The sequence below is a fragment of the Pelmatolapia mariae genome, linkage group LG9, assembly GCF_036321145.2.
Source record: "Pelmatolapia mariae isolate MD_Pm_ZW linkage group LG9, Pm_UMD_F_2, whole genome shotgun sequence".
NCBI lineage: Eukaryota > Metazoa > Chordata > Actinopteri > Cichliformes > Cichlidae > Pelmatolapia > Pelmatolapia mariae.
In genome coordinates this window covers 998,657-1,016,993 of record NC_086235.1, presented here as the reverse complement: position 1 = coordinate 1,016,993, position 18,337 = coordinate 998,657, and the positions used below count along the sequence as shown (strand labels likewise).

At 41.7% G+C, this 18,337-nt stretch overlaps 1 pseudogene; it reads left to right on the top strand.

Moving 5' to 3' along the window:
• The first annotated feature begins 11,788 nt into the window (after window positions 1–11,788).
• The window catches only part of LOC134634060 (protein NLRC3-like), a 31,972-nt pseudogene continuing 25,423 nt past the window's right edge, over window positions 11,789–18,337 (top strand).

Genomic DNA, 18,337 nt, shown 5'->3' with positions numbered 1-18,337 from the left:
TTATGTATGAATTCTGGTTGTGCTTACTGACCTCGAACCAATTTTATGTGGTACAGGGCGCTCAGCAATCTGTCAAAAAATGTTTTAGTACGACTTTGGTAAGCTACGGAGCTGCACCGCTTGATGGATTGTTGGAGCATTACGGCTACCGAGGAGCCTCGCAGAGTGATACGTACTGTGCTTCAACGTAATATTACCGTACTGTGTGTGCATAAGGGCCACAAATGGCACCTGTTCAGAGACATGGTTACGAAGCGGATTTCAAACTCCAGGCTGTCAGTCACGCAGTAGAAGTTGGGAACAGAGCAGCTGCGAAATCTGTCTTTGCTATTATGGTCAGCGTCTTTTAGTTTACATTTTGACTGCACAATTGTGAGCTCTTTGTTATGCACAAAAACAACATTGTTTTATTTTATTTATGGAGCATTATTATTTAATAAATTCTGATAATTTATTTTTGAGTAATTTCTTTATGTAAATCTACGCTGTATGTTAATAAAAGTGCCTGTGTGAGATTTGGGACACAGCTTTGACTAAGAACTCTCTTTTTGTTCTTACCTTATGGCTTTAAAAAAAAAATCGAGATATATATCGTGTATCGCCATCCAGCTAAAAAATATCGAGATATGAATTTTGGGTCATATCGCCCTGTCCTAGTCAGGCTGTTCTGTGTCACCAAAGTGTCTCTGTCTTTACCTGGTAAATCAACATGATAGCTGATGCTGAACACGCCACCTGCTCAGGTATGTTCAGAGTCTCAGTGTCATGTTTTCACTCATTGGTTCATTTACAGCATGTTTCAGTGCATAATCTTAGGTTGCACCGGTGCGACCGACTGTTCGAGTAACAAAAAAAAACAAAAAAAAAGACTCCACAACTCTGGAAGTCTCCGTGTGGTCAACAGCAGACACACATTATGCCCCTATCATGGTCTAAACCAATTAGAGATAGTCAGGGGCGGGACCTCTCCGATTGGTCGTGGTCCAGATATTCATGTAGTCTGCGTGTACGTTTGAAAGTGCAGGGTGGGTGGAGAGAGTGAGGGGAGTAGCTTGAATAAAGTCATATTGATTCATTAAATCCTGAATTGACTTTTAAATATAAATGTATTTTGCCCGAGACGCCAGAATCTCAGGTTAAAGCTCACAAAACTATTTCAACAACCACCAAACAGTAAATGAGAGCAGGTAAACGGACTCCACACAAAGACGTAAACACAGCGCGGACCCGACGCATCAGAATCAGCTTTCTCTTTCTCGGCTTTCTCACCCGATGGCCCGGACACGGACACGGCATCTGGGCTGAAAGACGACAGCTCACTGACTGTGATGCGTCGGGTCAGTGCTTTGTGTTTATGTCTTTTTTGTGCTAGATTCTGAGCTGCAGGTGTTGGCTCTCTCCAACCAAAATTCACTGAACCAGCAGCAAGATACGCTTCACATTTGACAAACATCGTCATGAATTCCCTCTGACTTTTGCTGTTTTGCCTCCACCACAATAAAAATCACACTTCATGCACAGCTCTCGCTCTCTGTGTACTTCAAGAACAGTTTTCCATCTCAAATCTGTTTTCTGCATTATTCATTTGCTTATTACCCACCAGCTGTTGTTTACACTGTCTTTTTTTTTACTTTATCACCTCGGACAAGAAAGCCTAATTTCTGCTGTTCAACACTGAAGACATTTAAACTTTGTAAAATTATGCAAAATTGAAGAATGTTGCAGAACATTTTTAAGGTTATCTGCTATAAAAAGCCAGACCAGGAAAATCTCCTTCATGTTTTTCTGAGTTTTATTCTCAGTTACTTTCACACAAAGGCATCTGCTGTGATGCTCACACTTCTGATGAAGTCTCACAAGTGTCAGTACTGATAAATGATCAGAATTATAATATTTCTGACTGTCTGAGGCTAAATTGAATCGAATCGAATGGATTATAGAAATCAGTGATGATACCCAACAGAAGTGGATGTAGCTGTGAGTAATGAGAAAAAATGAAAAGAACTATTGATAGCTGTTTTGTTAAGTTAAGGCCTGATCCATCTGAAATTCATAGCCAGCTCTGACACGGAGCCATCAATCTCTGAACGCTAAAAAAGCACAGTGTATGCTGTGATAAATGCACTGCCCAAGTGTCCCCTCTCCCCACGGCCTTTCAGCAGCAGGCAGCAGCAAACAGGTCGTCAGAGGAGGCCGAGATGATGATTAAGTTTAACATTGTCTACAATATTACCAAAGAGTGCCAAAGCACTTTAAGTACAAGCACAAGATTGTTAGTTAATCATTTACAAATCAATATTGTCTGTATGGACTGCAATTTCCCCCCCAAAAAAGTGCACATGTAAAACTGCGGTGTTAAGTGATGTGGTTGAAAAATTTGGGTACGCCTAACTTCGGTGCTGGTGCGCCTAATGAAAAAGTTTAGGCGCACCAGTGCAACCGTGGCAAAAAAGTTAGTCTAGAGCCCTGACATGTATCAAGCAAATATACAATCTTACATTTAATAGAGCTGACACAATTAATCGCATAATGATTTACAATTGTGACGCATTGCAATGTGGACATAAAGCATTTTTAATCCATTCAGAAGAAACGATTATTAAATACAATCCCGATCAAAAGTTTAAGACCACTTGAAAAATGGCAAAAAATCATCTTTTGCATGGTTGGATCTTAACAAGGTTCCAACAACATGCAACAAGCAGAAATGGGAGGCAGACAACATTTAACTTACATTTAACAAACTTAAACTGAGACAGGCTGTTTTACAGCTGATCAAAAGTTTAGGACCACATGCCTTTAAAAGGCCAAATCTGTGCAAAACTGTGGATTCATTGTCATTTTCTATCAGGTAAATCACAGCAAAAAATCCTGGCACAACTTCACCTGCTTCCAAGGTGCATGGAGAAGATGAAAGAATTAAAAAAGCAGGAACTCCAGCAACACTTGAGAAACGAAGAACAGCTTTAATAATTGACCAACGCGTTTCGGCTTGTGGCCTTCATCAGGGTCATCACCCAGGGTCAATTATTAAAGCTGTTCTTCGTTTCTCAAGTGTTGCTGGAGTTCCTGCTTTTTTATTTTCTATCAGGTAGTCAGACTGTCAGGATGTTCTGATGGCACAAGCAAAAAAACTTTCCTTTTTGAACGTGGTCGAACTGCATAAGCACGGCCTCTCACAGTGTGCCATCGCTGCTGAGGTGGGAAGCAGTAAGACAGTCATTTGGAATTTCTTAAATGATCCTGGAGGTTATGGAACAAAAAAGTCAAGCGGAAGACCTAAAAAATGCTCAACCCAAATTAAGGCCATTAGTGGTGTCGACTGCAGCAAACGGCATCTGAGACTGAAGGGCTTCAAAAACAAATTCTCTGATGAGAAAAAAATTTAACCTTGATGGTCCTGATGGTTTCCAGCGTTACTGGCATGATCCCACCTGAGATGTTGTCTACGCCCCAGTGGAGGGGGCGCCATAATGGTCTGGGGTCCTTTTTCCTTCAGTGGAACAATGGAGCTTCAGGAGGTCCAGGGGCGTCAAACGGCTGCTGGCCATGTCCAGATGATGCAGAGAGCATCCCTCATGACTGAGGGCCCTCGTCTGTGTGGTAATGACTGGGTTTTTCAACAGGACAACTCTACAGTACACAATGCAGCAGGACAAAGGACTTCTTCCCGGAGAACAACATCACTCTTTTGGACCATCCTGCGTCTTTCCCTGATCTAAATCCAACTGGGAATGGACAGCAGTTCCAGACAGCAGACGCCCTTCGTGTGGCTGTCTTCACCACTTGGAGAAATGTTCCCACTCACCTCATGGAAGCGCTTGCATGAAGTGATCAACAATAACAGCGGACCTATTCATTACTGAGTTCAAGTTTGGAACTTTGATTTCTGTTTTTTGGAGGTGTGGTCCTAAACTTTTGATCAGCTGTAAAACAGCCTGTTTCAGTTTAAGCTTTCTTTTTAATAAACTGCATGCTCAAAAAATGTTTTGCCTCACTCCCATTTCTTCTTGTTGCATGTTGAAGCTCTACTTGGAACCTTGTTAAGATCCAACCATGCAAAATATGATTTTTTTGCCTTTTTTCAAATGGTCTTAAACTTTTGATCAGGACTGTACAACCTAAAAATAACAGCGATTTGTTTTCTTCAGCCACATACATCACAGTGGACCAACAAGTGCAGTCTGTGTTCAGACAAGTTTTGAGCAATAAAAAAGCAGCTTATATATAACCTCCTTTATTTGTTGATGAAAACAAACAAACTGAAATGAAGTTAGCGTGATGCATTGAGATATTGAATTTTATCGTTGACATGAAAATTGCAATTGAAATGAAATGCAAGTAGGTCTGGGTACCAAAACACGATACCTTTTTGGTACTGACTGAAAACATTCAGTAGGTATCGATACAGAAATATTTTTTTTATTTCTGGTGCAAAATTTCGGTACTTTTCTAATTAAATCTCTGTTATTGAGCCTCACAGGTAGGGATGGGAATTGATAAGATTTTCACGATTCCGATTCCATTTTCGATTCTGTTTAACGATTCGATTCTTTATCGATTCTCTTATTGATTCTTTTTAAAAAAGGAGAACACTAAGGTCGATTAGCTTAGAACTTTGTTTTATATCTTCTCTTTGAACAAGATAGAAATTTAGGAGTAACATGGCCTTACAAACCCAACAGTGAGATCTTAAGAGATCCACAGCCTACGGCTCTTCAATAGGGTGTCACAGGTTCCCCAGGAAAAAAAATTGTAAATGTAAAATAATAAAATAAATATTCTTCTGTAGCAATAACAAAGTATAACATAAATTATTCTGATCACGTGCGTGCCCAACTGTGGAGTGGGATCGGTTCGGATTACAGATCAACCGTGATCCGTTGCACCACTAATATGTACATGACCTCAATAATTGTTTATGATGCAATATATCTGCCATTATATTTGCATTAAAAAAATACAAAAATAAAAATATAATAATAACAACACAATAACATTTAAAAAATTTAAATAGGGATTGTATTTTTCTGCAAAATATTTTACTTTTCAGAGGAAAATAGGGAAAAATCTGTAGATGGAAAAATCTACATAAAAGTTCTTTGTGCATTTTGTTTTCTATTTGTTAGAAAATTTACTATTTATTCAAGTTTTTAAGGTAACTAATATTTTGATACCTAATTTCCATGATCTAAATATTTTAAGAATTAGATGTTGGTTTGTCAATTGAAAGTGTGTAGATCTTGCATTATTATGGTGTTATATTATGATTATACATTCAATGGCATAAAATGGTCTTAAGATGACAATGACATAACTTGTCGCAATTGTTTATGGGGCAATATACCGACCAACAAAAAGTTGTTATCGTAACAGGCCTACAAAACAGACGGTTTTATGATTGATAAATACAAAAAATAAATACATTTAATTTCTCTGAGATTCTCTAATATTCAGCTACAGTTCACACCACAGTTACCTGTACATGCAGTATTATACTGTAAATTTAATTCTCTGCATTTAGCATCCCACTAGAACAGTCACAGTTACTGCCTCTTTTTTTTTTTTTTTTTTTTTTTTTTTTTTACAAATACCTGTACTATTACTAACACATTTACTGTTTTAGTTGTAGGCCCCCAAGGTCTCCCGATCTGACCCCCTTAGACTTTTATCTTTGGGGTCATCTGAAGGCAATTGTCTATGGTGTGAAGATACGAGATGTGCAGCACCTGAAACTATGGATACTGGATGCCTGTGCTGGCATTTCTCCTGCGGTGTTGCTATCAGTGTGTGAAGAGTGGGAGAAGAGGGTTGCATTGACAATCCAACACAACGGGCAGCACATTGAACACATTTTATAAGTGGTCAGAAACTTGTAAATAACTCATGAAAGAATAAAGTTATGTTGAAACCAAGCACACCATTGTTTTTCTTGTGACATTAGTTTGATGTGTCACATGGCCCTCTTCCTATTGAAAAAACAAAAGTTGTATCCAAGATGGCCGACTTCTAAATGGCCACCATGGTCACCACCCATCTTGAGGAGTTTGCCCCCTCACATATACTAATGTGCCACAAACAGGACTTTAATATCACCAACCATTCCCATGTTATTACGGTGTATCCATATAAATGGCCCACCCTGTAGATATTACAATCATTTACTCTTTTTGATCTAATGGTAATTTACCGTTGCCATTTTACAGTTATTTAGGGTAATTTTTACGTACATTTCTTCCAGGGTATGACGGTTTGCCACTTAACTTTGCCCATCAGAGTATGCTTGTAGCTCATATTCATAAAGCCAGTATGGTTTGCCACTTCATTTTACCCGTTAAAGTCTGCTTGTAGGTAACATTCACAAAGGTAGCATGGTTTGGCACTTAATTTTACCCGTCAGTAGTGTGCGAGGCGGCTGCTGGGTTCGCCTCAGATTACTCCTCACCCACCACCCAACCCTGTGGCTTGTTATGTCTTCACAATGTTGTGGACATTTATGTGCTTTTCTGTGCAGAGGAGTTTTTTTGTTTCCTGTTCTCATGTTGTCCTACCATGGAAGCACAGCATGAGAAGGGGTCTCTTTTTTTCCTCTTGTACTTTCCCATTGTAATGTACATTTCAATGTTTTTTCTCCAACGCTACCAATCTCTGACTTGTATCCCCATGTAATGTCTGTGTTGTGTATGTAAGGTCGGGGGGGGGTCCCATTTTACTGCAGGGCAACCTGCATGTGACGAATAAAGCTCTGATTGATTGACTGATTGATTGATGTGCGGATCGATCCTGAAATATCGATTCTAGAATCGATTTTCACGTTAAAATATCGATATTTTAGTAATTTAGGGTAAATTTGTAGTTTATCTGTTGGGTCTGTGTTTCCACAAGCCCCGCTAGTTTAGAGACTTATTCTCGTTAACGGCAAAAAGAAGACGAACAGCTTTTACTTGCTAGCAAGGGAGGCCCCAGCCGGTGTCTCAGAAAGCACTCTGACTCCTACCGCAGACTGACCCCAACGACGGCCTCCGCTTGCTGCCTTTTATTGGGAAAACAGTTCACACAATACACATCACAGCAAAAGCACCTCCCAAATGGTTCTAAGACAAGGCACTATGTGTGTGTATGTGTAATCATCTGTATGGATTTGCAAGAATGTGTGTGTGTGTGTGTGTGTGTATGCATGTGAGAATGTGTGTGTATGTGTGTGTGTTTTTGAGTGAGAATGTGTGTGTATGTGTGTGTGTTTTTGAGTGAGTGTGTGAGAATGTGTGTCTCTCTGTGTGCGTGACTTCCAACTGTTTCTAACAACATCCTTAGTCATAAAATGGTAATCTCCCCCACACCCAATATATGGTTCAATTCCTGTATTGGTTCACCATGCACAACACAGTGAAGCCATACAAAGGGCAGGAAGCTTACCAAACATCAAACAACCCTTCACAAGGATGTGCTTGTGATAAAACACTACAATAATCCTCCCCCAGCACAGAGTGGCTGGAGAGGTGGTCAGAGACAAAGGAATGTCTTGATCCTATAGATTGAACTCAAACCTTACAAATTTAAGAAACACAATGACACATTCAACAATTAGACTTAACATTATCATTAACAGGAACACAGTGGAAAGAAACTATAACAGTCTGATTGTCTACATTGGAAGGAACTACTTCCCCTTCCACCTTTCAAGTCATGTGCGAAACACGGCTGTATAAATGTGTCGCAGCCCCTTGGCGTGCGCACTCACAACAATGGCTGAGCGTAAATGGAGTCATGTGCGGATGTATTTTACCTCCACAAACAGCTGAGACGTGGTTTGTGATACATGTGGCAAAGAAGTGAGGTGTTTTGGCAACACCACTAACCTTGTCAAACACCTCAGAGTAAATCATATCACATGATGAGCGTATGTTGAGGCAAACATACGCTCACATACACATGCCTCAAGAGTTTGCCTCCTCTTGAGGCAAACTGAAGAGGAGGAGAGGGACAGGTGCTGCTGAGCACTAAAGGACTCTCTCACAGAGTCCTTTAGTGCTGCAGGCAGGCAAGGTGTTCAAATAGCACACAACTTCAGTTTTTTTATTTCGATATGATGAACTCTGGATTATTAAGTGATAAGAACAAGTAATCTGATGTCCTGTAATCATTATGACGCTATAATTTGAGATACAATAAATAAAATAAGTTTTTGTACAAAGTATCGGATCAGTATCGTCGATACCACCCTAAATTTAACTTGGTATCGGATCGGAAAGGAAATCAGTGGTATCGCACATCACTACCCGTCAGAGTATTTTTCTAGCTAATATTCACAAAGGTAGGACGGTTCGCCACTTAATTTCGTGTTGTGCGCATGCGCAGAAACAATGGGTAAGGTGGTTTGTCAGGCAGGATGGATTCCCAGAACACTGGCTCACTCTCTCGTTTTCACCCCCCCTCGCGATGACTCAAACTGGTGACAAACAGCCTTTGATGCCTCTACTTCATCCAAGGTAAGCGTTTGCTTTTTATTTACAGTGGTACTTCGTTTATTGCAGGAGTTACGATCCAAAAATAACCCGCGATAGTTGAAATCGGTGAAGTAGCCAACTTTATTTTTTTACATAGCTGGACTAGCCATCGGGCATACCCGATGACTTATTTATTTATTTATTTATTTTTTGTAACGGCATGAACAATGAGAGGTGGTGGATTGGCCAGATGCTGGTCGATGTGTAAAGTAACTCATTTGTTTGGTGGTGGCTATGGCGGAGCTTCTACAGAGGTCAGCAGGTGGATGAGGGAAAGGGGAGGCAGGAGGAGGAGAGACCCGAGGCGGCTGCCGGTGTTCCAGATCAACTGGCGTTTAGATTAACTGGCGTTGGTTGAACAGATGTGTGGCACACTTGTGTTTCAGGAGCTGCTGCCGACAAACCAGCAAAAAAAACGCCAAATGTGTCATCTGTGACACTTGTGAGGTTATCTCAAACACACTCCGTCAGTCTTGATGCTGTTGAACAACAAAATGTTTAAAAATGTTGCGAGTTTACCTGGTGACATTCTCATGTGCGATGCGATCGTGAAAACAGCAAACAATTAACACCACACCGGTGTTGTTCACAGGACAGCAAGAGTAAATGATCGGGAGACTCTAGTCGTCGTTATCGTTCCCCTCGCACGTTTTATTACTCCGATTTCAGCGCTTTTGCTTCACAACTAACGGTGTGTTCACACCGAACGCGATAGACGTGAGCGAAAACGCCCCAGACGCCCCTCATTTGACGCGTGCACATTCGCACCTCGACGCGTGTCCAACACAAATCAATCGCGCCTCAAAATTGCATATTTTGACGCTCGTGAACTGGAAATGTGGGAGGAAGTTGTGCAGGACGGTATCTTAGCAAGATGGCAGCTTCTCAAATATCACTGTGTGTCTCCTGTATGATATATTTAACTGACATTTTTTTATTGTAACAACCAACGATTTATACAGGAAAATAATGGCTATTAACAAGGTTGCCCAAACTTTTGCATCCCACTGTATTAGTATATTTTGTCATTAGTATAATATGAAATAAATTATACATGTGTCAAGTCGTGTGCCAACATTTGCTGTGTAGTAGAACTGAGACATTAGTCATTATAAAAATTTATTTGAAATAATATTAAAATTCTCAAACAGAAAAACATATTTTACATATTTATGTTTAATAAGTATTTACAGAGAGACAGGAATAAAAAGGACCCAGCTGCTCTCCAGAGCAGAAACAAGGCTGAGGAGGAAATGCTCCATTGGAGACTGGCGTGGCCTCTTCAGGGACACCAGGATGGCCAGCTCCATTTGCCTCGGAGCTGTCCTCCTCTCTGGGCCTGTAAAACACAGCACAAAACACAAAGAAATGAGAAGGCTGCTACTAGATTTTCATTTCAACATTGAAAAAAAACAAAACAAAACAGGATATAATCAGATTGGTTGTAGATACTTAGTAAAGGTGATCACAAGGGAATCCCACCGATGTTTATGTTTGTTGGGGAGAAAACATACAAACATACAGTGCAGCACTTCAGAGTCACTGCGATCAAAGATTTATGTAAATTTGACAAGCTGAACGTATTCTGTACTGTATAGGAGATAATGCACGACATTGGCTCTAGACCAGTGTCAATCAATCAGAATGCAGTGTTAAAACCCCCCCGAAAACAAAACAAAAAAGTGCATGCAAAATTGGTCCCCGCATGAAGCTGCAGCTAAACTTAAATTATTAATAGCAAACAAAAACTGTAGTGAGCCGTCATCCCTATATCACCTTTGGAATTTTGCAGCCTGTAGCAGAGTTTTGCCATGATTTTTAAAAAATATTTTGAAAAAAGCACTATGTTGCTAAAAATGAAAGATAAATATTTGCAAACTATCTGGATAAATATTTCTTTTACGTGTTTGATGTGTGTGGCGTGGCGTGGTCTGTAGTGCTGCTGCAGGGGAGGCGGATGCACCTGAGCGTCATCTGCAATCACGCCTCGCCGGCTTAAAATCTGTGCTCTCTCGGCTGTTGTGTTGGTGTGTGTTGGGCTGTGAGTTGAAAAGCTACAGCCGGCTGTGTGGGTACAGCAACCATGTGTGAAAAGTGGTCAATAAAGAAATGCTAAAACACGTGTTGTCAAAGGAGTTTGCAAAGAAACTTCACAGATAAAAAGCGTGTTCATGCAAACATCGTCGGGTCTGCCGTGGTACAATGAGACTTTTGCTCCTGAACCTGTGTGCACAGCGTCTGCAAATCGGGGCTGTACAAAGTCACTTCATCTTTACGCAGGACTGTAAGCTGTCATCTGTGAGGCGCGAGCGGTGTTTGTTTTTACCATAGTTCATGGTGGAGAATAGCTGCTCTACTGCGTTTTGCTCCCTGTAGTCGTATGAATGGCAAACTACAGTCATTGGCAGTAGCATAGGCACACTTAAAATTTCTTCTGAAATTTGCGCTCTCTAATTGTTTCTGCTGTTTCTGTGGCTGTGATCAGTTCCACTAGTGGGATTTGTCTCAGCGTCACAGTTCAACCCTTTTACAAGGATGTTTGTCTCTGCTTGCCATCGTCTGTCAGACACATTGTTCACCCATCTGTCCCCGTCCTCGCTGTGGCATCCTTCTCTTGTTGGTCTCAGCCGTTGCTGCTGCCGTGTGATTGGCTGGTTACACATTTGCAACTGAACATGGGTACCTAATAAAGTGTCCAGGGAGTGTATAATAAGGTGGACTTGTATGACAATAATAGATTAATAATAATTATGACAGTAACAATGAGACTGTACAAAGTGCAATATTTGAAAATGAAGGAATCCAAAGTAAAAGTGTGAATGAAAAGTTAAGAGATCAGATGATTGTGTTGTTTCTTATAAAAGCTTGTGTGTGTGTGTGCTTTCCTGTGTGTGTCCTTGTGTCAGTGGAGCTGAATCAGTCTGTTAGAGAAAGTGCTGCTCTGCTGTGCCGTCATCGTGTGGATGCTTCCTTTAAAGTTGGAACTCATGTTTTTATGATCTGCTTCATTTCATTGAACCTTTATTTCTAACCATGAAGTCCCTTTGAGGTTACAGCCTCCTGGGTAGGTTTAGGCTGTTATTGTGCTTCAGGCTGAAATATGAGGAGTAAGGAGTGGGGCTGGTTACCCCTCATGACCCTCACCATAACACATACGTCACAAGACTCAGTGTTTACCACAGAAACTCAAATGAAATGAACAATGAGAACATTAGAAACCCGTCAGTGTGATGCTTCCAGTACAACAGCACCTCTGAGTGTGTGTGTTTACCTCTCAGACTAACTCCACCCTGACATCAAGAAGATGGAGGAAGAGGACGGAGCAGCATCTGCAGCATCCAGCTGTGTGTCTGTGAGGAGTGATGTGTCCAAAGGCTTACCTCCAGGCTTCAGTAATGAACCTGCAGCAATAATGTAAGAGAGCTGCTAACTCATTTATGGTTGTGTTTGTAGGTTTGTGATTACTTTATAATTTTCCATCTTTATGCATTAATATTATCTAAAATGTCACAAAAGTCCTGAAAGTAGCTAAAAAAAACTCAAATGAAACAAATGAGAGAAGAATATTGGACTTGGTTACAAGATTTTTGAATAAACATGTTCCAACCTCTGAGGTCGGAGCCTCACCAAATAGTTTCCATGGATGGATCATAGATAAGAGGAGAAAATACAAGGCATTTAATCCCATCCTCAGAACAGGTCGACCACCAAAGGTCACTGTAAGGTGTGCAATAGCCTGAGGTCCCAAAGAGCCAAAATCGATGAGAAACAGCTAAAGTGTTCAGTGAAGGGTCACCATAGTAGAATTTCAGAAAAATACTCAATACTTGATTCTAGTTTTGATGGAATGGGAGAAGAAAAATGGGGGAAAAACCCCCACTTCATCAGAAACATTAGAAGGAAAATTTTCTAGAAAGGCCAAGTGACCTGAACCCAACAGAAATGTTGGAGAAGGACCTGAAGGGAGCAGTTTATCCCAGAGCTGAAGCTGCTCTGTGTGCAGTGGGTTTAGTTTGGTGTCGAGTCTGCGTCTTTGTGATTTGTTTCTTGTTTCCTGTTTTACTTTGAAGGTCCATGTCTTATGTCAGTGTATTCAGTTTTGCTTCTCCCCTGTCTCGTTTGCCCTAATTTCTCCCAGCTGTGTTTCCCTCATATCTCCTACTCCCTGATTACGCCACTGTGTATTTAAGCCCTGTGTTTGCCTTTGCCCTTTGTTGTGTCGCACCCTCTTCATGTTGTGTTTTGTCTCATGCTCCTGTTTAGTTTTTCTCTTCCAGTATTTCAGCTAGTGATGGGCAGATGAAGCTTCATGAAGCACTGAAGCTTTTCATCCAATTGGTTCACCCCAGCGCAAAGCATCTTGAAGCTTCATTTGCTCTAGTAGGACATCTACTGGATGTAAAAATATTAGTTGGCATGAATTTGAAGAGTGTGGCATTTTGCACACAGCCTGTAAATGTCAACAACAAAAGGAGTGTGTATGTTGTAGTGATGGCAGTATACTGTGTATATTTATACTGGCAGTATGGAAAATGATTATTTGGAAATGCTAAAAATGGAAATGATCATTTACTGTGAGGTGAGGTGTGGTTGGGGTATGGACAGTGGTTGTGCTTTTGTAACATTGAGGTATGGACAGTGATTAGTGTTTAGGGGACACATCATTGGTTTTTATTTAAAAACAACAGTTTCTCCACTGTGGCAGGTCGTAGGCGATTTCATTTTTTGGACAATATTTCCCCTGCTTTTGAAAACACTCGCTCACAGGGCACAAATGAGGCAGGGGTACACAGGTATGTCAGTGCTAACTTATACAAGTGAGGGTAGACATATTTTTGTCTCTCCCAGTATTTAAGGGGGTCCTCCAGCCTTCCAATATTTGGCTCCATCATGTACCATTGGACCTCAATATTCGCGTCTGCTGTCACATGTTGTGTCTGTCTGCCTGACACTTTCATCCAGGCGACGCCACAGGTTGTTACCTAAACAATAAGGAGAGTTTTATGTGATACTAACAATTCAATTTTCAATTCAATGTTATTTATATAGCGCCAAATCACAACAACAGTCGCCTCAAGGCGCTTTATATTGTACAGTAGATCGTACAATAATAGATACAGAGGAAAACCCAACAATCAGTTTATATAAATGCAACTCAAATGCAATAACAATAGTACCGTGGGAAACAGCCTCAACAGATTGTGACGTTGATGGCTGTGGTGGTGGTGTGGAGGAAGAGGAGGTGGTGGAGGCCCTCATTACAGAAGCACATTCTGCTTTCAGTCTTTTTTCTGCTTCGCTCGCTCTTGCAGGGCTGAGAAACCAGAGTTTTCTGAACCTTGGGTCCAGCAGTGTCGCAAGGAACATAATGCTCATGGTTTGTATTTTATCTAGCTTCTCTCTCAATAGCATCCTCAGCTTCTGAGCCAGAGAAGACCCAATGGATGGTGATTTTTCCATTTGTTCATTGAGGCAATGATCCAGCATAGTGAGCAAAGGTATGACCTTTGACCCAGACCCTTTTTTCCTGAGAGAGCTCAGTGGTTGCATCGTTAAATGGTGCTAGGACAACCAGACACTCTGAAATTATACCAAACTCCTCAGATGAAACAGGTGGGATGTCTGTTGTGAGACTTGCCAAAGCAGCACCCACTGCCTCCCATTGCTCGAACAGTCTTTGCAGCATATTATAAGTGCTGTTCCAGCAGGTTTCCAACTCCTGTATTAGTTTGAGTTGAAATTTCCTTAGTTGTTCCTGCACCACTGAAAGCCTCTACTTACAAAATACAATTAAAAAAGCATACATTTGACTGTCAAGGGAGCAAAACTATACACTTAAGTAGCATTAAAGAAACTGTAATTAAGCCACTTAAGAATTTACCTTTGCAGTGGTACTGCTCCTGAAATATCCCACGATCTTCCTGGACTTGACTCGGATGTCAGAAACCTCAGGGGTTACTAGGCATGTGACTTTGTCAGTAATTGCCCATTCTGTCATGAGTGAGCCTTTCACTTGTGCAATGTTTTCTGCATTAGGAAAATATTGCACTCCTAAAACAACGGTGTTTAATGTGCTGGACTCATCAACAAAATGGCAGGTGACTGCAAGATAGGCGTCTGTGTTGATGGAGGTCCACATATCTGATGTCAGACTCACAGCTGCTGCCTTCTCAACGCTGGCCTTAGCTTTCTCCTTCATCTCCTGGTACCTGGCCTCCACCATGACTTTCAGGGCCTAAAGGAAAGAAAAAACATTTTGTTTAAAAGTATGACGTGGCTGTGAAGCAGTGTGTAGTGTAGCTACACACTGAGGCTTTGAGCCTCAGTCCTGCCTGTTTACATTTTGTTCTGTAAAAACTAAATTTTCACTGCTGTTATGACCTTTTTAGTGGGGAGAACATAGCTAGGATTTAATGATTTAACAAATCTTTTAAATCCTTTGTCCTCCACAATGCTAAATGGCTGGGAGTCCTCAATCACCATGCTAACCAGGTCTTCATCTATTTGAGATTGCTCTGCTGAGGAAAGACTATAAAAACAAAGCACAAATATAAATATCAAACACGTAACTTATTACAGTTGTATAATATTGTTATATCATTTAGTAAGATTACTGCATGCTATATTATCATGGCATTTGATGGCTCACCTGGTCTTGCTCCACAATCGGTGTTCCCCTTATTCTCATGCAAAGCTCTGTAGTGCCTGAGCATGGATGAGGTGTTGTTGTTATATCCCAGCTCCCTGGCACATAGCAAACACTTCACCTTGTACAAAAGTAAAGACAGCTTAACATAAATTGTATTGCACCATCAGTATTATGAAAATACATCTTGTGTAGAAATTTACATACCTTGTTGGGAGGAATAAGATCAAAATGTTCCCACACAGGGGAGGACATCCTCCTCTTCTTAGCTGGCTCCATTCTCTCCTGACTTTCTCTCCTCACTCTCCTAAACCTCCAAACTCTCACTAACCGCAACTCTCCATCAAACACCCACATTATGAATGAAGTCTGAGGGGTTTATATCGCTGTCGTAGCTCGCGGCAAAGTTCGAACCACTTCCTGAACCAGTCACGTGGTACAGCCGGGCAGCGAGGCTTCGGACTTCATCATTTTCAGCTCCTCCCATAAATGAAGCAAGCCTCGTTACGCGCATCGCGGAAACGCCCCCTCCATTACTCGACACAAGCTTTGAAGCCTCGATACAGAACGTCACATCACTAATTTCAGTTCTTAGTTCCTCTGTCCAGAGTGTGTTTTTTGTTATTTGGGTGAGTTAATTTATTAAGAGTTTTTTCCCAGCAATAAAGCTGCTCTTTAAGTTTAACCTCCTGGTTTTGAGTCCTGCGTTTGGGTCCTTTCCTGCCTGCTGCACAGAGCCCAACATGACAGCATTGTGAAATAGCTCCGCTCGAAAGAATAAATAAATAAATGATGATGATAATAAAATGATTAAAAAGTAGAGCTCAGGATCGTAAAATGGTCAAACAGTGATCCACAGGTGGTTCAACTGCATTTGGTGAGGTGACTAAAACAAATCTTTAAAGTCCCACAAATGATTTAAAAGTCTTTAGTGTCATGGTCCTGGGTCATTTGATTCAGTGTTTTGTGTTTATTATTATTATTATTATTATTATTATTATTATTATTATTATTATTATTATTATTATTATTATTATGGTCTTGTGTTCTAGTTCATTCTGATAATGTGTTCCGGTTTAGACTTTTTAGTTTTTAGGGTTTTGATTCTGTGTTCCCTCTGTTCTCTGTCAGTTACCGTGTCTCTGAGTCTAGTCTGTGCATTTCCTGCTTTACTTTGAAGGTCTTTGTCTTTTGTCAGTGTGTTCAGCTTTGTGCTCTCCCTGTCTCGTCTGTGTAATCAGTGTCAGCAGTATCTCCCAGCTGTTTCCTCCTGTTCACCTCTTGTATTTAGTGTCTACATCTTCCCCTGCTCATCGTACCTCATACTTCACGTTGGCTGTGTCCCAATTAAGAGACCGCGTACACTTTGATTCCAGACTGAACACTGAATTCAAAATGAAGTTTCTCCACTTTGACTTTTCTCTGTGACCATCAGAGCTTCTGCACAGTGTCATCAAATCTGGATGTTTGTCACTGACAGTCAATGATTTTACTGATAAAGAAATGTGTTCACAGAGGGAGGAAGAGGAGTGGTGTTTGTGAGGAGGAGCAGCTGTCCTGCTGTGCTTTGTGTCAGGACGTCCTGAAGGATCCAGTCTCTGCCAGCTGTGGACACTGGTTCTGCAGACAGTGCATCTCCTCATACTGGGACCAGTCTGCTTCATCAGGAGACTCGTCCTGTCCCCAGTGTGGAGAAAGATCCAGAAGCAGAGCTGGACTGCAGGCAGCCAGTCAGAGCAGCTGTGTACAAAGTAAGACTGAACATCTGTCTGCTGATGGACTCGTTTCTGAAAACTGGACTTCTTGTTGTTGTTCAGACATTGAACAGTTTTCTTTCTGTTTTTCTTTCAGCAGATGTTGGTCTGCAGGAGGTTTTAGATGAACATAAGATCAGTCTGAGGAGGAGATGTGAACGTGTGACTGAAGGAAGTGATGAAACAGGAAGTAGAACCCTCCTCAACAGGATCTACACTGAGCTCTACATCACAGAGGGACAGAGTGAAGAGGTTCATACCCAACATGAGGTGAGGCAGCTGGAGACAGCTTCCAAGATGGACGCCCTCCATGACGCTCCAATCAGGTGCCAGGACATCTTTAAAGCCTTACCTGACCAACAGAGACCCATCAGAGTGGTTCTGACCAACGGCGTGGCTGGTGTTGGAAAAACCTTCTCAGTGCAGAAGTTCACTCTGGACTGGGCAGAGGGCTTGGAGAACCAACATGTCAGTGTGGTGGTTCTGCTTTCATTCAGGGAGCTGAACCTGATCAGAGATGAGCAGTACAGTCTTCTGGAGCTGCTCCATGTTTTCCATCCAACATTACAGAAGGTCACAGCAGAGAAGCTGGCTGTCTCTCAGCTTTTGTTCATCTTCGACGGCCTGGATGAAAGCAGACTTTCATTGGATTTCACCAACAGGAAGCTGCTGTCTGATGTCACACAGAAGTCATCAGTCAGCCAGCTGCTGACAAACCTCATCCAGGGGAATCTGCTTCCCTCGGCTCTCGTCTGGATAACTTCCCGACCCGCAGCAGCCAATCAGATCCCTCCTACATGTTTCGACAGGCTAACAGAAGTACGAGGCTTCACTGACGCCCAGAAGGAGGAGTACTTCAGGAGGAGATTCAGTGATGAAGAGCTGTCCAGCAGAATCATCTCCCACATGAAGACATCCAGGAGCCTCCACATCATGTGTAGAATCCCAGTCTTCTGCTGGATCACTGCTACAGTTCTGGAGCACATGTTGACTACAGAGCAGAGAGGAGAGCTGCCCAAGACCCTGACTGACATGTACTCACACTTCCTGCTGGTTCAGACAAAGAGGAAGAAGAACAAGTACCATGAGGGACATGAGACGAGTCCACAGGAGCTGACGGAGGCTGACAGGGAAGTTCTTCTGAAGCTGGGGAGACTGGCATTTGAACATCTGGAGAAAGGAAACATCATGTTCTACCAAGAAGACCTGGAGCAGTGTAGTCTGGATGTCACGGAGGCCTCAGTGTACTCAGGAGTTTGTACAGAGATCTTCACAAGAGAGTGTGTGATCTTCCAGAAACCAGTCTACTGCTTTGTTCATCTGAGCATTCAGGAGTTTCTGGCTGCAGTCTACATGTTCCACTGTCACACCAACAGGAAGTCAGAGGTGCTGAAGAACTTCCTCGGAGAAAAACGTATGCAGTTCCTGAA